Consider the following 26,959-nt stretch of genomic DNA (forward strand, 5'->3'; position numbering starts at 1 on the left):
GTGTTAAGTGTTCCTCTTTATAGTCAACCTTGTACATTGCTCTAAAATTACACCCAATATTTCTTCTCTCAATGCCTTGTTCTCATTTCCTATGTTATTTGACTAAAAAATTATTACTTCAACTTGGACTTGTACTCATTATCATTTAATTTTAATTAGTGCTTTAGTGCTCCTTCTGAATTCTTCTTTTCCTCACACCCTTCTACTTGACTTCTACTACCCTTCTGATTTATCTGAGACTCAATTATTCTTCTCTACTAGATTAACATTCTCTTTTTCTGGGTCTTGGTTCCAACTACATTAAGTCAAAAAATCAGTGGGGAGCCTGGACAAACAGTTTTGGAAACAGGAGAAGAACTATCAACCATCAAGGTGCTGTTGGAATGAATAAAATCCAGCCAATTCCTCAGCCTTATGTCTATCCACTCAAGATTTAAAGTCCTAAGAGATGAAGTCAGATTGGCCAAGCCTAAGTATCAGGTTGGTCAGAGAAAGGATCTGATAGAAATAGACTTCAGGAACCCTTTAAGTTTCAATACAGTAAAGAAAGGGAAAGAATTCTATATTTATAATTCCTGTAAATTTATATAAAATGGGAGTAGGTTATTTTCCATCAGGAAATTGGGATGCTGTCAAGGAAGGAGAATGAACAGAAAGAGGAGTGAATGCAGTGAATGAAACAATGTTGGTACCCCATATGGGCTTTTAGTCTCCTGTCTTCTCTTTCTTTTCAAATCAAGAGAGACACTCTCCATTCAGTTGAGCAGGCATTACCAGCTCAGTTCTTTTTTTTTTTTTTTTAAGTAGGCTCCATACCCAGCATGGAGACCAATGTGGGGCTTGAGGTCATGACCCTAAGATCAAGACCTAAACTGAGATCAAGAGTTGGAAGCTTAACCAACCAAGCCACCCAGGTGCCCCACCAGCTCAATTCTTTTAACTCCCCTCTCTTGTATGCTAGATGCTATCCCTGCTGTACCTGCTAGCACATTGAAAAGAACAGACATCTATGAACCTATTGAGCTTGTGTAAGCTCCCTGAACCTCATTTTTATCACCCATGATATTGAAACATGCTTCCTTATTTTTTGTGAAGATTATTAGTGGTAAGATACAGTGCCTGATACACAGCCATCCAACAAAATGTTGGTCCCCCCACCACCTCTTCTTCAGACTATCTCCTGGATGATTTTCACATTCATCAAGGCAGTTATTCATAATCTTCTTCCACAGAAAGCCCTGTCAAAACCAGTTCTCCACATCAGAAATGTTTTCCATTCTTATACTTTCTATGCAGATTTACTTGGTTGGCATGCCTCTGGCTGTCAGTTCTAAGAGCTAAATCTCTTCTCTGTCCCTAATGGAAACAACATGGCAGGTACATCCCTTACTTGTCACAGTGCTACTGCCCATGTATTTTCCAGTCTAAATCTCAGGTCCACCTGCTACATTTACCATGTGCATCACTCACATTACCTCCCTAAGTGACTTGTGGTCTTTCCTAAAGTCACATGATGCCATCAGTTCTGTAACTCTCTTTTCTCTGATATGGGTTCCAAATTAAGTTCAATTTATCCCTTCTAGGGCTTTATATCAAACTCCTTACTTCAAGAAAATGGATTATGAAAATTTGGCCTAGATTTTTCCAATGTCAGAGTCAGTGCCTTCATTCTATAGCTAAGCAGTAGAGCAGGAGATACCTTGGGTATCAAATTCTTATACTAATAAATGGATCTTAGTGTCTATGAATTGCCAGGCCTACTTTGGTTGTTACAGAAATTAGTAACACATAGTTCCTGCCTTCCAATAGCCTACAATCTAGTGAGGTATAAGAGACGTATGGAAACAGGTCAATTACACTACAGTGTGGTAAGTGGGAGCACAATGATGGTGTGAGGCTGGTTGGGAAAGTTTAAAATGAATCACAAGAATGAGTGAAGTTGAACTGGGCAAACAAATGGGGAAGGTGATCCGGACTGAGTGTATGCAAAAACACAGTGTTGAGAGAGATCTGAGTATGGTTAGGGAATGGGTCTTGACTATAGAGAGTTGAAGGGTTGGGGGGAGGGGTGATCTTGAGACACTTAGTAAACTAAGGCCTGCAAAAGAGCCACCTGTTTTATAAGTAAAATTGTACTGGAGCACAGCCATACCTATTTATTCACATATTGTCTGTGGCTGCTTTATTGCTATGATGGCAGAGTTGGTAGTTGCCACAGAGACCATTTGGTCTGCAGAGGAGAAAATATTTACTATCTGGCCCTTTACAGAACAAGTTTACCAACAGATGCCATAAAGATGTGAAACAGAGCACAATGATCTTAGAAAGGCATACGAAAGAGTCTAGACTATTCAGAGGAGCAATAGAAAGGTTGATGAAGGATTTAAATAAGGGAATGACATGCTCATCAGATTGGTGTTTTAGGAAAACCACTTTGGCTGCATATGAAGAATGGATTAGAGGGAGCAAGACTGAAGGGAGGGGCACCAGTGAGAATATATTGCAATAATCCAGACAGGTGATGATACGCATGAACTAGTATATGCCCAGAACTATGACAGAAGATACTTATGGAAGAGAATAATAGGTAGCATTGTCTTTTCTTAGACTTTTATGCTGTGACCACTCTTCTTCTTTTGTTCTTGATTTCCTATGTGCTTCCCTCTCTTCCTCTAGAGTTTTTTCCCAGTGTGATCAGTCTTTTCCCTTCTTCAAACATCCTATTCATATTTGAGACTATATCCCTTGTTAAAGTCAGGCAGGCAGAGACTTCAGGAATCTGCATGTCTGAACTTCTATAGTTGTGCTGTTGCTGTTGTAGTTTATCTGTCCCCAAATCTGAACCACTGATTTATGATTTTCCTCCTCCCCCTCCTCTTCCTCCTCTTCCTATCTTAGTCTGTCTACTTGGGCCACTAGAACCTCCCAATATTTCACTGCTCACCCAAAGTACCATGTTGCTGCTGTCCCAGCATGCACCATTCACCATAAGTCCAAGCTTTTGAAGTTGGAAACAATTATCCTAATTGTTTATGAAAAGTAAATCTGAAGATGTGACAGTTTAAATTACTTGCCCAAAGTCACAGCAAATTAGTAGAAAACCAAGTTTCCTAATTCCTTAGCTTGAGCTCTTTCTAACAGTTATAAGTTCCTGTCCCAAATTAGGGAAATAAAATAACAATCACCATTTCGGCTCTATGATAGATCACTTGAAGGAAGTTTGTAAATAGCCATGTACCTGTCCCAACTACTTGACTATAAATAGTTTTCTTAAGAAATTCCACTGACTAGATCAACTGCTTCCTGATGTAGAAATCCAACTAAAAGTGTCAGAAACCACCTGGAATCCAATTATGCAATAAAGGAGGACTTAATACCCAGGCTGGAAGTAGGAAAATAATAGATGATATTTTAGCTTTGAAATATAAAAGGATTATGGGATTTTATGGCTTTCATTTGGTTTTTATCTCATACCATCATGTCCTTTAAATACCCAAGGTCCTGAGATAAATCACTCACCTCAAGAAATGACGGTCTCACAACGCTTTTGTAACCTGCAAAAATGTCACATTTATTACCATCATTTTACAGTGACATTGATATTTTACCTCTACTGCAAAAGAGTCACACATAACACAATGAAGACAGATGCTATCATTTTTGTAGGACTGAGTTTAAAGAAAGATGTGCGTGGTACTGAAAGGCTTGGTCTCTTCTAGTGAATTCCACAAGCAAGGTCTGTAGAGGACAACCATCAACCCTGGAAAATATCAGGACTATCAAGGGCATAGTTGCCAAGAACTGACACCTAAAGGACTGGATCTGGTTGTAGCCTTCCAAAGTAGCCCTGTCCTATATGGCAGTCACTTGCCACATGTGGCTATTTATTTTACCTAACATAAAATTAAAAATTAAAAAAGACAAGAAATAACAAGTGTTGGTGAGGATGTGGAGAAAAGGGAATACTGTGTACTGTTGGTGGGAATTTAAACGGAGGCAGCCACTATGAAAAACAATACGAAGTTTCCTCAAATGTTAAAAATAGAACAATCCTACAATTCAGCAATCTCATTTCTGGGGATATATCCAAAGAAAATGAAATCACTTTTTAAAAGAGATATCTGCATCCCATGTTCATTGCAGGATTATTTATAATAACCAAGACATGGAAACAACCTAAGGGTCACTGACAGAGGAATAGATAAAGAAAATGGGGTATAATAAACCCCTGGCCAGACTTATCAAAAAGAAAAGAGAAATGACCCAAATCAACAAGATCATGAATGAAAGAGGAGAGATCACAACCAACACCAAAGAAATGCAAACAATTATAAGAACATATTATGAGCAACTCTATGCCAGCAAATTAGGTAACCTGGAAGAAATGGATGCATTCCTAGAGATGTATCAACTACCAAAACTGAACCAGGAAGAGATAGAAAACCTGAACAGACCTACAACCACTAAGGAAATTGAAGCAGTCATCAAAAATCTCCCAAAAAACAAAAGCCCAGGGCCAGATGCCTTCCTAGGGGAATTCTACCAAACATTTAAAGAAGAATTAATACCTATTCTTCTGAAACTGTTCCAAAAAATAGAAATGGAAGGAAAACTTCCAAACTCGTTTTATGAAGCCACCATTACCTTGATCCCCAAACCAGACAAAGACCCCATCCAAAAGGAGAATTATAGACCAATATCCTTGATGAACATGGATGCAAAAATTCTCACCAAAATACTAGCCAATAGGATCCAACAGTACATTCAAAGGATTATTCACCACGACCAAGTGGGATTTATCCCTGGGCTGCAAGGTTGGCTCAACATCTGCAAATCAATCAATGTGATACATTAACAAAAGAAAGAACAAGAATCATATGATGCTCTCAATAGATGCAGAAAAAGCATTTGACAAAGTACAGCATCCTTTCTTGATCAAAACTCTTCAGAGTACAGGGATCGAGGGTACATACCTCAATATCATAAAAGCCATCTATGAAAAACCTACAGTGAATATCATTCTCAATGGGGAAAAACTGAGAGCTTTCCCCCTAAGGTCAGGAACATGGCAGGGATGTCCACTATCACCACTGCTATTCAATATAGTATTGGAAGTCCTAGTCACAGCAATCAGACAACAAAAAGAAATTAAAGGCATCCAAATCGGCAAAGAAGAAGTCAAACTCTCACTCTTTGCAGATGACATGATACTTTATGTGAAAAACCCAAAAGACTCCACCCCAAAACTGCTAGAACTCATACAGGAATTCAATAAAGTGGCAGGATATAAAATCAATGCACAGAAATCAGTGGCATTCCTATACACCAACAACAAGACAGAAGGAAGAGAAATTAAGGAGTCGATCCCATTTACAATTGCACCCAAAACCATAAGATACCTAGGAGTAAATCTAACCAAAGAGGCAAAGGATCTGTACTCAGAAAACTATAAAATACTCATGAAAGAAATTGAGGAAGACACAAAGAAATGGAAAAATGTTCCATGCTCATGGATTGGAAGAACAAATACTGTGAAGATGTCAATGCTACCTAGAGCAATCCACACATTCAATGCAATCCCCATCAAAATACCATCCACTTTTTTTCAAAGAAATGGCACAAATAATCCTAAAATTTGTATGGAACCAGAAAAGACCTCGAATAGCCAGAGGAATGTTGAAAAAGAAAAGCAAACCTGGCAGCATCACAATTCCAGACTTCCAGCTCTATTACAAAGCTGTCATCATCAAGACAGTATGGTGCTGGCACAAAAACAGACACATAGATCAATGGAACAGAATAGAGAGCCCAGAAATGGACCCTCAACTCTATGGTCAACTCATCTTTGACAAAGCAGGAAAGAATGTCCAATGGAAAAAGGACAGTCTCTTCAACAAATGGTGTTGGGAAAATTGGACAGCCACATGCAGAAGAATGCAACTGGACCATTTCCTTACACCACACACAAAAATAGACTCCAAATGGTTGAAAGACCTCAGTGTGAGACAGGAGTCCATCCAAATCCTAAAGGAGAACACAGGCAGCAACCTCTTCGACCTCAGCCACAGCAACTTCTTCCTAGAAACATCGCCAAAGGCAAGGGAAGCAAGGGCAAAAATGAACTATTGGGACTTCATCAAGATAAAAAGCTTTTGCACAGCATAAGAAACAGTCCACAAAACCAAAAGACAACCGACAGAATGGGAGAAGATATTTGCAAATGACATATCAGATAAAGGGCTGATATCTAAAATCTATAAAGAACTTATCAAACTCAACACCCAAAGAACAAAGAATCCAATCAAGAAATGGGCAGAAGACATGAACAGACATTTTTCCAAAGAAGACATCCAAATGGCCAACAGACACATGAAGAAGTGCTCAACATTGCTCAGCATCAGGGAAATCCAAATCAAAACCTCAATGAGCTAGCACCTCACACCAGTCAGAATGGCTAAAATTAACAAGTGAGGAAATGACAGATGTTGGCAGGGATGAGGAGAAAGGGGAACCCTCCTACACTGTTGGTGGGAATGCAAGCTGGTGTAGCCACTCTGGAAAACAGTATGGAGGTTCCTCAAAAAGTTGAAAATAGAGCTACCATATGATCCAGCAATTGCACTACTGGGTATTTATCCCAAAGATACAAATGTAGGGATCCGAAAGGGTACGTGCACCCTGATGTTTATAGCAGCAATGTCCACAATAGCCAAACTGTGGAAAGAGCCAAGATGTCCATCGACAGATGACTGGATAAAGAAGAGGTGGTATATATATAAAATGGAATATTATGCAGCCATCAAAAGGAATAAGATCTTGCCATTTGCAACGATGTGGATGGAACTGGAGGGTGTTATGCTGAGCAAAATAAGTCAATCAGAGAAAGACATGTATCATATGACCTCACTGATATGAGGAATTCTTAATCGCAGGAAACAAACTGAGGGTTGCTGGAGTGGGGAGGGGGGTGGGAGGGATGGGGTGGCTGGGTGATAGACACTGGGGAGGGTATGTGCTATGGTGTGTGCTGTGAATTGTGCAAGACTGTTGAATCACAGATCTGTACCTCTGAAACAATGCAATATATATTAAGAAAAAAAAAAAAAGACAGCAGAAGGGGAAGAATGAAGGGGGGGAATCAGAGGGGGAGACGAACCATGAGAGATGATGGACTCTGAAAAACAAACTGAGGGTTCTAGAGGGGAGGGGGGTGGGAGGATGGGTTAGCCTGGTGATGGGTATTGAGGAGGGCATATTCTGCATGGAGCACTGGGTGTTATGCACAAATAATGAATCATGGAACACTACATCAAAAACTAATGATGTAATGTATGGTGATTAACATAACAATAAAAAAATCTTTAAAAAAAGAAATTGAAACTGAATGGTATATGTGGTGAAGAATTGAATGTAGCCTCACTTCTTCCAAAGGCAACTTCAAAAGGACATTATGTCAGTCTTGTTACTACTACATCCCTAGCATCTGGCAGGTGCCTGGCACATAGTAGACACTCAGTAAATATTTACTGGGAGTTGAGAAATGATTAAGAGGGGGAAGAAGTCTCATTTTAATTCTTACTATTGTAACATTTTTAATGATCATTCCAGTTTCTCACAAAAAGATTCTTCATCTGGCCAATACCTGGGACACTGAATTCAACCCCAGACAAGAATTACTTGGATAAATCTAGGCTTACTGAGGCCTGGGATCCAATTATTGGTTCACCTTCCTGTTATTATAACCTGGCAATATGTCTTATGTAGTTCTCAAAACTACAGTATGCAATGGGGAGAAACCAGGCTTTGAAATCTCTGATTTGTCATTTATTAGCTTTGTAACTTTCTTCAACTTACTCGATCCCTCTGTGCCTCAGTTATTTCATCTGAAAAGTGGGGGCAACAAACAGATGCCTTGTGGGATGATTGGGATCTAATGCAATGAGATAATATGAGGGAAGCACTGAGCAGGGTTCCCAGCACAGAGCACATGTTCAGTTCATGGTGTCATGCCTCTGCACTGCCTAGTAGATGTGTAGTCCTGACATCTCATAACTGTCCATCTTATCCAAGGCTCCTGCAAGTGTCTGGAAGTCACCCACCCTCTACTAATCCACCACAAAGCTCTCAACAACCAACTCATTCTTCTTCTCAGGTTGTGGGATGGGAAGGTAGGTAAGATGGGAATATCTGTGTGGCTCTGAATGGGTGGTTTTTTGATACTCTGGCCCCTGTTGTGAAGGTAATAAAAACAACCACAAGCTTTTATGTTTGTTCACCACTACACTTCTATTGCTGAGCACCTTCATTCATTTATTCACTGAACATGTATTTACTGAGTGCCTTACTATGTCCAGCAGTGTCAAGGCCTTGGGGTTAGTGGTGAACAAGATAGAGTGTCCACTCTCAAAAGGTTTGAATTAGAGGGATAAGAATAGATTAATAAATGCATGATGAGATTTAAAATAGTTTTGTGCAATGGAGAAATTAAAACTAAGATATGAAATAGTAATTGGGGGAGGAGGAGGTAAAAGAAGCAAGGAGACCACTTTAGAAACCTTTCAGTAGGCTAGGCTTGAAATAACTTAGAATGGTATGTTTGGAGATAGAAAAAATGTGAATGGTTTCAGAAATAAATAAAATCTTTAGGAAAAAAAAGGTGTGTGGGCAGGGGGCGCCTGGGTGGCTCAGTTGGTTAAGCATCTGCCTTTGCCTCAGGTCATGATCCCAGGGTCCTGTGATGGAGCCCCGCATCGGGCTCCCTGCTCAGAGGGAAGTCTGCTTCTCCCATTCCCTCTGCTTGCCACCCCACTTGTGCTCTCTCCTGTAAAACAGAATAATAATTGAAAAGGATGTGAAGGGAGAAGATGCTGTCATTCCGTTGTAAGATGGGAGGCACAATGTGTGTCCACGGATAGGAAGGGCCTTCAAGAGAGAGAAAAATTGGTAAGGCAGAATGGGAGGTACATGGGAATTCTGTAACTATCTTCCCAATTTTTCTGTCAATCTAAAACCACTCTAAAATAAAAAGTTTATTTAGGGGAGGGGAAGGATGAAACAGAAGAAAGAAAGCTTTCAAGAGCAAAATCCTTGAAGAGGGGCTGGTCTCCAAAGCCTGAGGGAAGGAGGGTAGAGTTGGCTGCCAGTGAATATCATTCATTCATTAGTGAATAACTGAATGAATTTTATTACATTTTAAGCTTATATGCATTCACTCACTTTTATCATCATAACCTTCGGAGGTTATTGTGATACTCTTTTTATAAAATAAGGAAACGAGGCTCAGACAGATAAGGCTCTGGTTGAGAACAACACTCACCATCAGCCAAAGGATTTTGAAAAGCAAAGGTCAGACTTTGTGCAACACCTGTTTGCTTGGTAAGGGACTGAACATGTTGGCTTTGTTAGGTGTAATGCAAGTAAGGCATCCCACCAGTGTTTCATGTTTGGTCTTAGTTTCCTTAGCTGCAAACTGAAAGAATACAATAAAACACATATAAGGGCCTTTGGATCTAGAACTTTATGATTTTAATTTTGTTGAATAGCTTCTTGTGATGAAGAGTGAGACAGGTTGGGAGTGTCTTCCATTAAGACAAATGTGTGGGCAGCAGAGAGAGGGATCTGAGTATCACACGTTCACTACACGTTGCTTGGAGGGTCTGTTTACAGCAACACACACTGTGTTGGAATCTTCCACATTGCTTGGCAAGGAGGTGCTGACAGCACCATCTTTGCTCTTCTGCAAGTGTTCAGTGATTGTGAATAAAGATGCAGTAATGCTGAGTCAGCCTCCTTTCCCTCCTCCTGGGGATCCTCATGAGGAATAAACCAAAACTGCAGGTCTACAAATGACAGGTCATTCTTGACAGCCACATGCAAGTTCTCTTAGTTATCCAATCACATTTTTTTTCAAGCCTTTATCCAGTTTCTAGTCCTACTGTGAGTCTGAAAATCTGAGAAATTTGGGAGTACCCTCCCTCCCAGATGAAAATTATATTTCTAAAACATTTTTTATTTATACCTATCAGGCAACACAATTCCTTTATTAATTCAAGTCAATTCAATAAGCATGCACTGAGAGCCTGCTAACATACTAAGTCTCATGCTAGAAATTGGGAATAGAAAGTTGCATGAGATACAGTCCTGGAACTCAAAAGACTCCGTCTGAAGGGTAATTTCCAAGACTCATTGTTATATGAAGAAATGGCAGCAATATCATGCCTAATTGTCTCAGCCAAGGTACCATGATGGCCTATTCCATTTTTTCCTGTGTCCCTCATTCTTTTATTTGCAGACTCTCCCAAGATCTACCTTGTTCCCAGACTTCTAGTTGAGTTTGTCCAATGCAGAGAACATCAAGAGATCAGAGGCTGAGTGGGAAGTGGGTCAGGATATTCATTCCCGTGGCTCTCCACTTGCAGAGTCACTGTTGGTTGACAGCATCCTTTGTCTGTTAGGTGGCTCTCTCCACATAGCTCTCTGTCTTAGGTCTTGGTGACTACTCCCTTCCTCTGCCCCTTTGGCCCTGGGGTGAGTGGTACCCCTCTGTTACTAACCCTGAGTAGTCTGCCATTCATTCCTTATATGGCTTGGTACTGCTGCCTATGACTTCATAAGTGTTTGTTTTATTCATCACTCAATGACCTAACTGAATGTGCCCTTTGCTTCCCATATGGACTGTGATGGATCTGCACATCCTCATTTATGTTTGCCATAATCCAAGCTCTTCTTTATTACATGCTGTGGCCCTTAGGGATAAGCCTCTTGAGATACGTGTGAGAGAGCCAGAGCAATGAGGTCAGTAGGTCTTGAGTGCCATCTCTGGCTTTGCTACTAGCTGGGGCACAAAGTCAGCCACATTAATTAACTTATTTAAACTTAAGTTTCTTCATTTGTAAAATGGAGATGAAAAATATCTATCTCATAGGTTTTTTGTAAATATTAAATGAATAATGTATGAATTGGATCTTATAATTCCTGGGATGGTATTTTTATTTTTTTATTTTTTAGAGAGAGAGAGAGAGAGAGCACTTGCACACGGGGGTTGGGGAGGGGCAGAGGGAAAGAGAATCCCAAGCAGGCTCCATGCCCAGTGTGGAGCCCAACACAGGACTTGATCTCATGACCCTGAGATCATGACCAAAGCCAAAATCAAGAGTCAGACGCTTAACCCACTGAGCTACCCAAGCACCCCTGAAATAGTAATTTCTAAACAAATATTAATCTCTTTCACCTTTGGGATTCTAAGAGAGGTTTTTGGGAAAACCCCATGTAGAATCCCTAATAGAGGGTAAGACACAGCTGCAAGACTTCTCCTGTAGAGAACCTTTCTTGATTGCCAACTGCAGTTGACCTCTCATTCCTCTCAAATCCTTGGGCTCTTTGCTTGCATTTCTCTAATGGCTTGGTTCATATTTTGCCTTAAATTTCAAATATTAAATATAATATTCAATGCCTATATTTATGAATGTTGATGTTTAATGACCCCCTATCCCCATTAAATCATGCATTTCCTAAGGCTAGGAATTGATTCTATGCACATTTATATCCCCAGTACCTCCCTATACAGTGGATGATGCCTAACAGGAACTCAGCAATTTTTGAGATGACTACATGTCTGGATGAATGAAATGAATAACAATCCTAAGATGTAAAATGCTATTTCTAGTAATTTGGATTGAAAGGGAAGAGTTGAGGGGCAAGGAGACCATTCAGAAGTCTGGATAATATAGTACAGAGAAGAAGAGATATTAAAATAAGGAACGGTCAGAGGTCATGAAAAGGAGGGGAAAACAGATTTGAGAAATGCTTAAGGAGTGACTATTGGAATATAAAGGGTGAGAAAGAGGATGAAAAAGAACATGGGACTTTATGCTTGGACAGCTGCGTGTATGGTTTGATTATTAACCAAGATAGGGAATATCAGGGCAAGATGAGGGTTTAGGTGCTAGGCAAGTGTGGGGTGGAGGAACAGACTATTCTCACCTCAACATGTTGAGATTTTGGTGACCAAGAAATATCCCATTGAGGATGTTGGGAATATATGTGTGAAGTTTGAAAGAGAAATGGGAGCTAGAGGGAGATCCTCTGTGTTCAAATGGTTCGTTCAGCTTAATTTCATTTATCCCTCTATAAAGAAATCATCTGTTTCCACTCTTAACTTTAAGGTCCTTGTCTTCATAGCATTCCCAGTGCCTAGCAGGTAAAAGTTGCTCAATGAGGCCAAGACCCGCGCTTCTGCGCTTCCAGCGTGCGAGTGCTTCCGCTGTGCAAGTGTTTCCGGTGTGCGAGTGCTTCCGGCGTGCGAGTGCTTCCGCTGTGCAAGTGTTTCCGGTGTGCGAGTGCTTCCGGCGTGCGAGTGCTTCCGCTGTGCAAGTGTTTCCGGTGTGCGAGTGCTTCCGGCGTGCGAGTGCTTCCGCTGTGCAAGTGTTTCCGGTGTGCGAGTGCTTCCGGCGTGCCAGTGCTTCTGGTGTGTGTGTGCGGTTCCCCATGCGGTGAGCCCATGGCGATGGCAGCCAGCGGTAGCGACCCGTGGGCTGGCGACGTAGAGGAGGACGCCTCACAGCTCATCTTCCCCAAAGAGTTTGAAACAGCTGAGACACTACTAAATTCAGAGGTTCATATGCTTCTGGAGCATTGAAAGCAACAGAATGAGAGTGCAGAGGATGAACAGAAACTTTGAGGTGTTCATGAAAACTTTAAATTCCACAGCCCGTTTCAGTTGTTTCAAAAACAGAGAGACCATTGCCAGTGTCCGGAGCTTGTTGCTCCAGAAGAAGCTTCATAAATTTGAGTTGGCCTGTTTGGCCAGCCTTTGCCCAGAGACTGCTGAGGAGTCAAAGGCACTGGTCCCAAGCCTGGAGGGGCATTTTGAAGATGAGGAGCTACTACCGCAGATTCTTGATGACATCCAGACCAAGCGCAGCTTTCAATATTAATCTCCAAATACCACTCTGCTGCTGAGGGAACTACATCCCAAGCCCAGCACCGCTGTCCTGATGTCTGGAGCTGACTTACATGGAAATTCCATTGCACTTGGGCTTCCTTTGGATAGAACAACCCAGCTTGGTCTTGGTTTAGGTTGCTATTTCAGACTTGACTATTGGACCATGATAACCTGACCTTGCCTCTGGGAAGGGTGGGTGGGGTGATGTGCATATAAGCTATACTGTCGACTACCTCATACCATGGTTTTGGCCCTGTGTTATTTTTAAATTTTTGTTTTGTTTTAAGATTTTATTTTTTTAAGTAATCTCTATCCCCAGTGTAGGGCTTGAACTCAGTACCCCAAGATCAAGAGTGGCATGTTCCACTGATTGAGCCAGCCAAGCACCCCTTTTTTAAGATTTTGTTTTTTTAGCCCCTGTGTTATTTTTGATTCCTAAGATTTCATGTTTTAATTTCAATGTGTTTGTAGTTTTTGCAACTACAGGAAATAGCAGTCTTATCTAAATGCAAAAGGAAGAATTAAGGGGCACTTGGCTGACTCAATTGGTAGAGCATGTGACTCTTGATCTCTGGGTGGTGAGTTCAAGCCCCACATTGGGCATGGAGCCTAAAAGCAAAACCAAGCAAAAAACCCCAAACAGGAACCCCAAATACAAATGCAAAAGGAAGAATTAAACAGGCCCTGTACCATCATCTGAAATCCTTACAGAAAGGGTGATAGTGCATTTAATGACTGTGAGACAGCATTGGCATCATTGTGCTTAACGCAGAAGTCAAGGAGGAAGGTCACCATGGAAAGCAGTTACACCGAGAATAACTGCCAAGCATGGAGGGCCCATACATAGCCTTGAGGTACATCAGTACTTGACCTTTTTTCTTGGACTGTTGAAGAATGTAGATTTGGAGGCAGTGGTCCTAAAGCACTGTATTCTCACTCTTAAATTAAGATTTTTTTTTTCCTTCAGAGGACAGACTTGAAGGTCTGAACACTTTGAAGACTCCTTGGATGGGGCATCCACTCCAAACCTCTGTCTTGCTACTTAGCAGCAGGTGATCTCTGATGGGGGTGATTTGGAAAGAGGGAGCCTGCCCCTTCCTGGGCCACTACAGTGAAGTCACTCAATGTAAAGCAAGTTGGGGGAAACTCTTTAATAGCTAAACATTCTAGCTTTGTGCAGTATCATAGCCAATGAGCTTTATCCAAGGTGTGATTGTTGCTAACTGAAAGGAAAAAAAATTGCTAAACATTCTAGCCTTGATTTTTCTGAAAGGAAATATGCCTATTTTCTTCACAATTCGAGATTTCTCTTTGGAGTACTTGTTGGCTCCAAATGAATGCATGATCCAAAAAAAAAAAAAAAAAAAAAGGTTGGAGAAATAACAAAGTTACCTTTTTTTTTTTTTAAAAGTAGGTTCCAGGAACGCCTGGGTGGCTCAGTCGGTTAGTCATCTGTCTTTGGCTCAGGTCATGATCCGAGGGTCCTGGGATCAAGTCCCACATCAGGCTCCTGGCTCAGCAGGAAGCCTGCTTCTCCCTCTGCCTGCCACTCCCTCTGCTTGGGCTCATTTGCTCTCTCTCTCTGACAAATAAATAAAATCTTAAAAAAAAAAAAAGTTGCTCAATGAATGATCTTTCAACTTATGAATGATTGTTGAACTTTGGGAATCATGGGCTGGGAATAGGTAATTGCGTTAAGTTGGGAGGAATGAGATTGTTCACTAGACTAGGAAGGAACCTCTAAGGAAGAGGTAGAGAAGCTCACATAAAAAAGATTGGAAACCAGAGACAGGAGGAGAGCCAGAAAAGAATGTTCTCTGAGTTTCAAAAGAGATTATTTTAAAAGAGGAGATTGTGGGATTGTTAGTGTCTTTGGGATCAAATGGGATGAAGACCAAGCCCATTGATTTTGGCATTTAGAAATTAGGAAGTCATTGACGACTTGAGCAAGAACAATTACTGTGAAGATGACTTTAGAATTCAAAATGATACAGTGATAAGGAAATACGGTGTCTTTGAGATCAAATGGGATGAGGACCAAACCCATTGATTTTGGCATTTGGAAATTAGGAAGTCATTGACGACTTGAGCAAGAACAATTACTGTGAAGATGACTTTAGTGAATTCAAAATGATACAGATAAGGAAATACATATAATGAAAGTATACCAATCTTGCGTGTCATAGAAATGTAAAAAAATAATAGAACAATAAACTATAATAAGGAAGCTTTTAAGAAATCATAATTAAACATATTCATAAGTTGAGGGAAGGAGCCAATGAGATTAGAAGAAGGTGAAGATACAAGCGTAGGACAGTTTTAAATTTCTATACTATTAGGATTTGTAGAAAGTATATCCCATTCTTATTCATAACTACCAGGCATTTAATATTTTTCTAGAAACCCTGTTGTGGTCATTTGTTGGCTTGTACCCACCAAAATATTTGAGCCACTAAATCACAATAGTCAGGGTCACAGAGATGTCTTTTCATGTCGTGTTGTTGAAGAAAGCCAATCACCTCGTAGACTCTAATGAGACTCACCACTAAAGAAAACATTCTTCATTCTGGCATCACCCTTTTTCTTGTTTCTTGTAGCAATAAGAGACTCCCAAGGATAAGCTGCCAATATAATCACCATTGACCCCTGTTTAAACACCACCACAAATAGTGGTTCATGTTATTGCTTACATCACCCAGCAAAAGAGCATGTCCATTGGGTTTTGAAATTATTAATGTCAGTGATTTTTAATACTATTAGGAATAATATTTTTTTACACTAGGATCATGACTGACTTCACATAGGTCTCTGCTCCCTCTAAAACCTTATGTTTCATCATTTGCCTGTGAGTTTATTCTACAGTATTTTTTTTTAAAGATTTTATTTATTTATTTGAGAGAGAGAGAATGAGAGACAGAGAGCATGAGAGGGAGGAAGGTCAGAGGGAGAAGCAGACTCCCTGCCGAGCAGGGAGCCCGATGCAGGACTCGATGCGGAACTCGATCCCGGGACTCCAGGATCATGACCTGAGCCGTAGGCAGTCGCTTAACCAACTGAGCCACCCAGGCGCCCCTATTCTACAGTATTTTTAAAGAATTGGCTAATTTTCAACATTGCTAAACTCTTCCACAATGTGTCTTAAATTTGGTTGAAACAAAAGAATATCTGAGTATTTCTTTGGTAATGCAGTGAATAATATCAAAAGCATACCTAATTAATATGACCATGATAAATATTTTCATACGTGATTTTTGGTTCTCCTTTTGTGATCCAGAACAAGTTAGTAAAGTAAGGTCAAAATTCTTTGGGGTTGACCTAATTGGACTTTTTTTCCCATTTCTCTTTCTTCTGGGTAATAGGGTTGTTTTCCAACAATGTTTTAGTTTGTTTACTCAAAAGTAAACCACATTAAGCTTTTTACCACTTTAATCTGTTCCAGATATTAAGTCCTATTTGAAATGAAGAGACTATTTTCTTCAACAGAATAAGGTTTAGTTCATTCTGTTTCAAGTTTGGGAAAATAGTAAGTGTGCACTCTCTTACTCCCAGTATTCAGTGACTACACCCATTGCTTAATTTTTAAAATTCTGAACTGGAGCTTAAATTCTTCTAAAAGAAAAGTACAGTGGGTTTCAGAAGAAATTTTAGCCAATTCAGGATGACAGAACTGGGCTTTTCATAACCAACCTGTGCTATACTAGCCCTGTTTAATTTAATTTAATTTATTTATTTATTTTAAAGATTTTATTTATTTGACAGAGAGAGACACAGCAAGAGAGGGAACACAAGCAGGGGGAGTGGGAGAGGGAGAAGCAGGCTTCCCGTGAAGCAGGGAGCCCGACGCGGGGCTCGATCCCAGGACCCTGAGATCATGACCTGAGCCAAAGGCAGATGCCTAATGACTGAGCCACCCAGGCGCCCCTAGCCCTGTTTAATTTTAGATAGTAAACACAGTCTAGAACCTTCCCCTCAGCTGCAGAGACTGGGCTAGCACAGCACAAAGGTATTGGAAGTGAAATTTTTGGACCCATGGTTTAAAGCTAGCTTTCAGTGAACCAGAAATTGAAACCCCTTGCAACCATAACCTAATCAACCTGCACTCTTAGGCAAGCTTCAGAATAATCAGACCTGTCGTTGCTGCACAAACGTCTGCTGTGAAATGTCAGTCTTTCTATCACCAACAGGAAAGTCTACTTCCATGGTGTTTACAAGTCCAGCTTTGGAAAATCTGGTCCTAATCCCAGACTAACTTCCTCTGTGATAATTGCTAACATAACAGTACAACACAGTGACCTTATTAATAGAACCCCTATTTCAGAAATCCATCAGCTACCCAGCTGCCTCCCTTAGAGGGGCTTCTATTTATGCAGATGCCAGAGGCTGTGCTTCTGGGGACCCAAATCAGTCCACGTGGCTTCCCTCCCCAGATGAAGTGATAAATTAGACTTTGGGCCCAAACTCCTCATTCTTCAATCTGCACTGTGCCTAGAAAGTATTAAAATAATTTTATTCTGGTGAAACCACGGTAGGGAAACTGGGTGAAGAACTTGTGATGGAGAGAGATAAGGAAAGCAAAACAAGTCAGCCAGAGGGATCTCTGCATCCCTATCTTAGAAGCAAGGGTTTGCAGTAAACATGAAAGGGGAATGAATTGTGAGAGAGGAGCTATCCTTGAGAATGTGCTTCCCTTAGCATACTGGGTAAACTCTTTTTTTTTTTCAGAGCATTAACTGGAAGGAAAGCTGGAGGGAAATTTTCTTGTCTATTCTTCTCATGAAACTGTAAGTTTCTTGACATAAGAACTGTTACATTTCTTTTTTCTTTTTTTTTTAAGATTTTTTTTATTTATTTGAGACAGAGAGAATGAGAGAGAGAGAGCACATGAGAGGGGGGAGGGTCAGAGGCAGAAGCAGGCTCCCTGCCGAGCAGGGAGCCCGATGCGGGACTCGATCCCGGGAGTCCAGGATCATGACCTGAGCTGAAGGCAGTCACTTAACCAACTGAGCCACCCAGGCGCCCAGAACTGTTACATTTCTTTAATCACTAACACAACTCCTGGTCAAGTTCAGCATCTTGAACTTCTGTTCACTTTCTGGACTCTAAGGAAGTTTTCAAATTTAATATCATTTGTGTATAAAATTGCCAGTTCCTGTATAACCTCATTAGAACAGATGTACAGCTCATTAGTGAGTTAGTTGTTGGTACCAGAAAGTACACATTTCTAGCTTTGTCATCAGAGGATAATAAAAATGCATCTCCTCATTCCAGGAAATGCTCTTCCAGGCTCAAATACGTTCCCATGGGTTGTGACCTAAGTCTGAAAAAGCTGATAGAAAGAGCAGGACAAGACTCACTGTGATGGCTAAAATTTTTTTAAGATTTTATTTATTTATTTAAGAGAGAAAGCTAGAGTGCGCATGAGAGAGCACATGAGCGATAAGCGGGGGCCAGGGGGTGGGGGCGGGCAGTGGGCAGAAGGAGAGGGAGGAGCAGACTCCCTGCTGAGCAGGGAGCCCAGTGCAACTGGGGGCTGGATCCCAGGACCCTGAGATCATGACCTGAGCTGAAAGCAGACGCTTAACTGACTGAGCCACCCAGGCGCCCCTGTGAGAGTTAATTTTATGTGTCAACTTGAAGGGCATTTGGGGAATGAGATTAACCTTGGATTCAGTGGACTTTGAATAAAATAGATTGCTATTCTTCCATAATATAAGTGGGCCTCATCCAATCACTTGAAGGCCTTCAAATAACAAGGGCTGACCTCCTCAAAGCAAGAAGAAATTCTGCAGCAGAAGGCTTTCAGACTTTAACTGTAGCATCAATTCTTTCCTGATCTGCCAGTCTACCCTGCAGATTTTGGACTTGCCAGACTCCATAATAGCATGAACCAATTCCTTAAAATAAATCTACACACACACACACATATCCTATTGATTCTGGTTCTCTGGAGAGCCCTGATACACTGAACAACAGGCATATTATACAGTCTATCAGTCTATCATCCAATCACCTCGTAGCCCATTTCCCCCTAGACTATTATACAGGAAGATTCACCATGCTGTTCATTTGCACAATGCTCTCACTTCTTTATGGATTAGAGAGTAAGATTAAACAGAGAGTGTCCTCATGGAAATGCCGTTTAAACCAAGTAGGGGACTAGGTGTCAGAAGACCTTGGTTCCAATTATAGTTCTGTCTCATGCTGTCTGTGATATTTACCTACCTGTGCCTCAGCTTTCTCTCTATACAGGAAGGGGTGTTCTTAACCTGGAGCCCATGGCTGGGCTTCAGGACATTTGTGAGCCTCCTACAATTTCATGCAAACACATATATGCTTATTTTTATGACAAGATGTTCCGTAGCTTTCAAAATTTCAACCAGGTCAGTGAACTGCAAAAAAAGTCACGGTCCTCTAGACTTGTAATGGTCATAGCTCATTCCAGTTCTGAGTTACCCTAATACTCTTCTATCAGCTGCAGATGGTTTGTGGCTTTCCCTGAAAAATGATTTCTATTTAGTGCTTTGTGAGGTCATAAAGACCCTGAGCATTTACAAAAGGAAAGGATTTTCTTTGTTTTTCTAACCTATGAGTATGGAGAAAGGGGGGAAAGTGAGGTAGACATTTATTTGAAAGAGATCCATTGTTCCAAATTTCCAAAACAAGTTGCAGGAGTGCTAAAAGTTGTAGTTTCTGAGAAAGGGAAACTAGAGGTCTGAGGAAAGATAAGATACTTGCTGTTGTATGCCCATTTTCCATTGTTTACACTTTTGACTATGTACATTTATTGCTTTTACTCTGTAGATATTCTTTTTAAGATTTTATTTATTTATTTTACAGAGAGAAAGACAGCAAGAGAGGGAACACAAGCAGGGGGAGTGGGAGAGGGAGAAGCAGGCTTCCCGCCGAGCAGGGAGTCCGGCACGGGGCTCGATCCCAGGACCCCGGGATCATGACCTGAGCCGAAGGCAGACGCTTAACGACTGAGCCACCCAGGCGCTCCTACTCTGTAGATATTCTTTACATATCTTACTTACTCTCAAAAATGAGTCAACTAAAAACAATAGAAAAATTTGAAAGATTTATATATTAATAAAGAAGAACAGTCATAATATATCAAGTAAAAAAGAGCTAAAGACTAATAGTATGTGGTGTATGATCACATTGTGTTTTGTTTAAAGATTTTATTTATTTGAGAGAGAGAGTGAGTGAAAGAGCACGAGCCTGCGGGGGGGCGGGGGCAGATGGAGAGGGAGAAGCCGACACCCTGCCGAGCGGGGAGCCCCACATAGGGCTCCATCCTAGGGACCCTGGGATCATGATCTGAGCCAAAGGCAGACGCTTAACCGACTGAGCCCCATGATCACATTTTGAATAAAACATTACACATGTGCACAAATCTATTTGTGTGCACTGTGCCTTTGGTACCTCTTACTGTGAAACTGGGGAGAAGAGTAATTTGACTTTAGACCCTTTTATGTTTTTTGAGTTGTTCTAACATATACATCTTACTTTTATATTCAAATAACTAAAAATGTAAAAAGTAAATGTCTCTCAGTTTTATAAATATATATATGTCTATTTTAATTTAAATAGAATTATGTTTTATATATACACATTTGTATTGAATATCATATGGAAATATGAACTCTGTGTCAACTTATGTGGTGGGTAAAAAAAATATGAAGATTTGGAGAAATTGTAGGCACAAATTTACAAAGCTCTCTGATAAGAAAAGTAGGACAGCTGAAAGAAAGAACAGGTTGGAGATGTATTTCTTAGACTTTCTCCCCTGGGGTCTATGCCTCAAAAGGAAAAGTCTAGGTCTTGGAATTTTGGGGGGCATAACCCAGAGAGACTGCCAAGTTGAGAATGACCACTCTTGGGGTGGGGGAAAAACTGTCTTCCATGGACACCTCCTTATGAAGTTGAGATACATCTAGGAAGATGCTTGTTTGTCTGTGATAGCTGGGAGATAGTGAGAGCATGAGAGAGACTTCCAGCTTGAGAGGAGAGGAAGGTTGCTGGAGGGGTGACAGGCAGGGTGAAACAGGAAGCTGGGATGGAGAGGACGGTGAAGAGCTATCTCTGTGGCAACCAGAACTGAGGTGAGCAGTAAGTCCAGGCACGTCATTACTCATGAGGGTAGTTATAGCCTGATATTTCCACACACTGTAGTACAGCAGCACTCTGACCATCTGGCCCAGGACACATCAGAGAGGAGTCACTCAGGGGCAGGGCAATGTTCCCAGAAGCATTGTCTTTGAAGAATAAATCCTTAATGGACAGGGTGACAGCCACGGCAGGAAGTCACTCAAATAGCAGCAAAAGGGATCAAAGAATGTGCCTTCAGGGGACCTCCTTGAATCCCCAGTGTTCCCAGCATTGATTTTTCTAATAATTGACATTCTTGCACACATCAGTGCTCAAGGATATTACCCAGTCACTTCAGTTTCCATTTTATACTACAAATTATGCACCTTTGGATCACTCACTGGAGTTTCCAGAAGATCCAAATTAGAACATTTATGTCTAACATTCTTCCCCATACCCGACATTCAAAGTAAGGCAAATACATACCAAAAAGTTTCAGCTTTAGATGGTGTCTCATTTCTAACACTGGTCCACAGCATCCAGTCATATTAAGTCATTTGGTCTTGTTTTCTCACCTGTGAATGGAAAGTAAGGTTTATTGACATTATTCCTCAGGTTTGGGGAAGTCATAATTATTACAAAGCATTCAAAGAGAAATGGGAAGACACTCCCATTCCATCCCAACGATTTCCAGGCATAATGACAAGGATAATGGCTATCTCCATTAATCTCCTTGTGCAGTAATTTATGAGAAGTATGATTTATAAAGGGCTACAGGAGTGTGAATACCAGAGGTGTGTGTTGCCAGTGCTATCTAGGTATCATCAACTGAAGAATTTGGAACTGAAATATTTTAGAAAGAAGGGGCGCCTGGGTGGCTCAGTCATTAGGTGTCTGCCTTTGGCTCAGGTTGTGATCCCAGGGTCCTGGGATCAAGCCCCACATCAGGCTCCCTGCTCGGCGGAGAACCTGCTTCTCCCTCTCCCACTCCCCCTGCTTGTGTTCCCTCTCTCGCTGTCTCTCTCTCTGTCAGATAAATAAATAAAATCTTTAAAAAAAGAAAGAAAGAAAGAAATATTTTAGAAAGAAGAGACTAGACTTGTCCATCTACTACTGAGAGTATCAGGAACACCACCTGCTTTCTATCCTCATTCAACTTTCTCAGAGAACCTTCTTCATTAGAAACAACGCATTTCCTAGTATAAGAAATCTGCCCTAACATTTCATTCTATTTTCCCCAAATGGGAGTCATCTCTGAGCCTCACCTCTTTCCCCACAGCTCTTAGAAGCCCCTCACCATAGATGTGGAGCAAAGGCCAAGGCTGAACTGACCCCCCCACCCCTGCCACGTAGGTCTGGCTCGTGCCAGGGCAATGGGAACCATCTGTAATAATGATCAGGGACAGAAACCAAGTCTGATGACAAGGAAACAAATCAACCAACCAGCGATTATTTCCCCAAATGAATTCCTGCATTTAGTTTTCCATTCCCAGAGGCTTTACTGGCCACAGAACAGAGAGGCTGATGTTTTTTCATTTCTCTCCTATGAGGGAATTTAGCAATCAGGACCAGAGCTGTGGTCTGGTGGAACAGAGTAGGTGGTGAAAGAGCATTCTTAGCAGAATGAGGATTATCTTTGATCTGCTCCCGTGGCCCACCCCCAAGATGACCCCACTTTTTGTAAACAAGGGTCATAGTCCCATCACAGTGTCAGCTTTGGGGACTGTCAGATCTCTTGTGGTAACAGTGGGATTTCGTTTCTCTAAAACTTGGAGGGAGTGAGTCTTCTGAGAGTCTGAAGATCTCATTAGAACTCAGTAGATCTAAAACGACTTTGATCGAGAATGTAACTTATCTGAGCTTGGCTCCCAAACATGTTTAGAAGCCTATATTCAGAAATACTTTCTTTTACAAGTATTTTTAACAAGCTTTTTTGCTTGTTTTCCAGGCACATTCAGTTTTCAACCTCTAAATCTTCTGAGTTTCTAAAAAGAAGATGTATCCCCCCAAGCACACACTGGAGAGAGAAAGAGCTCAGAGTTTCCTAGAGCTAGTAGGTGGCGTCACTAAGAGATGAGCTACTGAGGCAGGAGCCAGAGACCATGGGTGGCTGGGAAGAAGACAGGGTGGAACCAGCCATCCATTGCCCCAGGGTCAGATTCGAACAGGAACTGCTCCCCTTTCTCTGCTTGCAATTTTTTTCAAGGGTCACTTACATTATAAACCTGATCATTTATCAAAGAAAATAACATTTGTTATGGGAGGAAAAGCCTACAGTCTTATGGCAATGCCATAACAAAGGAGACCAAAAAATGAATGCACTGGAAAAGCCCTTTGAGTCCAGCATCTTAATTTTTGCAGACAGAATTCTGAGGTGCAGAGAGGGAAGGTGCCTTGCCCAAGGACTCAGAAGTGGAAAGCAAGATTAGATCATAGGTTGTCATTTTCTCTTCTGGCTCCATGCCCTGTCCCTTCTCAGAGCCCACTCTAGTGACCCCTAGTGGGGCTCCCCAGTGGTTTCTACCTCCATGTCTCATTCTGGAAGTTTGCCCAGCTTCTCAGTGGGGGGATGAATTGATAGTGAGATTGCTACAGGAAATGTCTCAGGGCTCAGACTCATGAACCCCAAAGGAATTCATGCCTCTCAGTCATGAGGCACCACTGGACCCTAATCAAGGAGGCAAGAGTCTAGATTAAACTATCTAGTACCAACCTCTACTAACGTTAAATTCTAAGAGGCTCAACAGCAAGAAAAGGAGAGAGAAGAAGAGGGGATGGAAGGGAGAGCGAAGAATGGCAAGAAGAGGTGAGAAAATGGAGCATAGAGGAGAAAAAACAAAGGGAAGGAAGGGATGAAAGGGGGATAACTAAATAAAAAATGGAATTGAGTGTATCTTTTTTTGTTCTTGGTTCAGGAACTCCAAAGCTGAGCAACACATGAAATCTGCTGTGTACTCCAAGGAGCAGAAACAGACTCTGGATTCACTGCATCTAGGGATCCCATTTGCATCCTGAGCAGTCAAGAGGGCCAAGTCCTTGCCATCTGAGTGCTTAGAGGAGGGTGGACAGGGTGCCCTCATTTCCCAACCTCTGACAGACTCCTCTCTGGACACTCCATTGATTCTGCTCAGGGTGCTTCCTGATCCTGATCCAAACCCAATCAGGTTTCGACCTGGAGAAAACGTTGAAGCCATGGATTTTCTTCAGAAACTTTCCAGCCAGCAGCTCTACCAGGAAGCCTCCAAGCCTATTAAATAGAAGTTATGTTAATACCCTTTGTACAGCCAGAAGCTGCCCCCAGCTTTGCTTTGCTGAAGTCTGTGGGTGTCTTTGATCTCCAAATGGCTTCCAGATCTTATGTGAGTGCTGTGAGTGGCAGCATTCAACCAGAAATACCTGTGGCCGCGTGGACAGAAATAGCTCTAGGGGCTCAGTAGCTGCTGCTCTCCCCAATTCTGACCACTGTTCACCCTCTGGCTCTAGGATACCCCAGTGCTGGTGGGCAGAGATGCCAGCTTGAGTCCCTGACCACCTCTGGATTCTGACACATCTGTGGACGTTGGACAGACTCCCAGGAAGGACCCACCATGGATCTATTTGTTTGAGGGTCTGAGAGGACCTCTGGGAAAGCAGACAGATGTGCTTTACCAGAAACAAAGTCCCAGTATCCCAAAGGCACTGGGGTTTATGAGTACAGCGTCATGTCTATCTATAATTTGGATGCTTTCCCTGCGAAGAGGGATTCTACAAGTAGTAAAACAAAACAAAACTGAAAGTTCTGTTTATACTAAAAATTGCTTTGGTAAGCCTCTGACAAACTATAAAACACAGGGGAGGGAGGCATTCCTCCCATAGTGAGAACACAGATGGGAAGGCTGTGTGCAAGATTCTAATATTAAGGCCCTAAATACTGGACCTAAATTTAAAGTCTAATATTATGTGCTGCCTTAACATCAGGCGAAATTGGGAGTAGTTGCTGCCTAAGCATTTGGGTCTAAAGGTCTATTTGGGATTTACTTACTTGGGTCTTTTCAAAGTTCATGGTAGTTCCAAGGTCTGAAGTGATACTATATATATCATTAACTGGGTATTTCATTTGATTGTTCATTTTTTTTTTAAAAAAAAAGAATCTGTCCTTAGAAAGAAAACTTCTCTCAGGTATATGACTGAACACAAAAATTAGTGAAAATCACTTTAAAAATTCTTAATAAGCCTCTAGATAATATTTATAATTACTAGAGTCAGGAAAAAGGTTCACTTCAGAAGAACTGGCCACAGGTCAATTGCCAGATGAAACTTACCCACCTATAAAGTTAAGACACAGTTCAGTAATGTATGGTATGTAAGTAATGGTATTTTTTAACCCAATTATTCTTTTTCTTTTTAAGATTTTATTTATTTGAGAGAGAAAGTGAGAGACAGAGAGAGCACAAGTGGCAAGAGGGGCGGAGGGAGAAGCAGGCTCCCCACTGAGCAGTGGGAAGCTGGACATGGGGCTCAATCCAGGGACTCAACCAACTGAGCCACCCAGGTGCCCGTAAACCCAATTATTTTTAAAATAATTTTTTAAAGTTTAGTAAGCTGAATCAAAAACAATCATAATTTTTAAAACAAAATTTACAAAAATGAAATGATAAAAAAATTTAATAAAACATTTTTGCTGGTGAAAGTACTACCCAACTATAAAAACATAGACACCTAAGTAGGAACATGAACAAGAAAAAATAAAAATGACTAACAAACATGGAAAAAAAAAATCAACCTCATTAGGAATCAAATGTAAAGTGAATTTATTTTTTTTTAAGATTTTATTTATTTATTTGAGAGAGAGAGGAGAGTGAGCACGCGAGAGTAAGGGGGAGAGAGAGAGTGCACACCAGAGGGAGGAGGGGCAGAGAGAGAGGGAGAAGCAGACTCCCCACTGAGCAGGGAGCCAGACACGGGACTCGATTCCAGGACCCTGAGATCATAACCTGAGCCGAAGGCAGACACTTAACCGACTGAGCCACTCAGGCGCCACTGTAAAGTGAATTTAAATGAAACACCATTTTCCTGCAAGTAAATTGGCCAAGTTTACAAAGTTACAAAGAGACTATGATGCTTAGAAATAAAAATTCAGAGATGAGCAAGTTCTAGATGATAAATAAAATTCTTAGGGTTTTGGCCATGGGCATTGGTGGCTGAACTGAGGCTCAAGGAACTTAAAATCTAGGGTAGCACTTGTCACACTTCTCCACCAAGAATCCTTAAAGATAAAGCATAAAAAATGCACAGCCTTGGGTGCTGGAGGTACAGTCATAAGCAACCCGTCTCTGTTTTGTCTTTAAAATCTCCATATAGTTACATTCTACTTCATACTCCACCTGTACTTATTTCATAATTTTTTTTAAAGGATTTTTACTTATTTATTGAGAGAGAGAGAGAATGATAGAGAGCATGACAGGGAGGAGGGTCAGAGGGAGAAGCAGGCTCCCTGCTGAGCAGGGAGCCCGATGCGGGACTCGATCCCGGGACTCCAGGATCATGACCTGAGCCGAAGGCAGTCGCTTAACCAACTGAGCCACCCAGGCGCCCCACCTGTACTTATTTCAATGTGCACTCCCCCATCGTAAATCTTCAAATAATATTTGGCTCTCTATATATGTTATTTTTTTCCCCCCACTGCTTTAAAAGTAACCCTTGATGCATCACTGAGTGCCTTAGGGAAACATTCAAATAAGGGGGCTAGGATATTGGGATCATCCAGGAGGATGGCAGAACATGAGGTAGAGAGAAAGAGTTGGAGGCAGATACCCAAACTCCGTGAATGACAGGAAATGGTCAAAAGTTAGTACCTGGAAGCACAGACAAAAGACAAATAATGGTGAAGCTGGATGGCATGAGGAACATGAATTTTTAGCTAAAAGTTTTAGACTCCGACCCACA

At 41.3% G+C, this 26,959-nt stretch overlaps 1 protein-coding gene and 1 pseudogene across 3 annotated transcripts in view; one reads left to right on the forward strand and one right to left on the reverse strand.

Moving 5' to 3' along the window:
* Nucleotides 1–26,959, reverse strand: part of PCTP (phosphatidylcholine transfer protein) — a 254,907-nt gene that overhangs the window by 86,044 nt on the left and 141,904 nt on the right. For all 3 annotated transcript variants that reach the window (XM_064582756.1, XM_045889199.3, XM_054510889.2), the window contains exon 2: nt 21,521–21,609. The gene's annotated coding sequence lies outside the window, so the exon portion shown is untranslated. The remainder of the gene's footprint in view (nt 1–21,520; nt 21,610–26,959) is intronic.
* Nucleotides 12,506–13,139, forward strand: LOC123854156 (DNA-directed RNA polymerase II subunit RPB4-like; annotated as a pseudogene).

Source organism: Mirounga angustirostris, unplaced genomic scaffold, assembly GCF_029215605.1.
Source record: "Mirounga angustirostris isolate CCGP_5_RB_7025 unplaced genomic scaffold, mMirAng1.0.hap1 SCAF_17, whole genome shotgun sequence".
NCBI lineage: Eukaryota > Metazoa > Chordata > Mammalia > Carnivora > Phocidae > Mirounga > Mirounga angustirostris.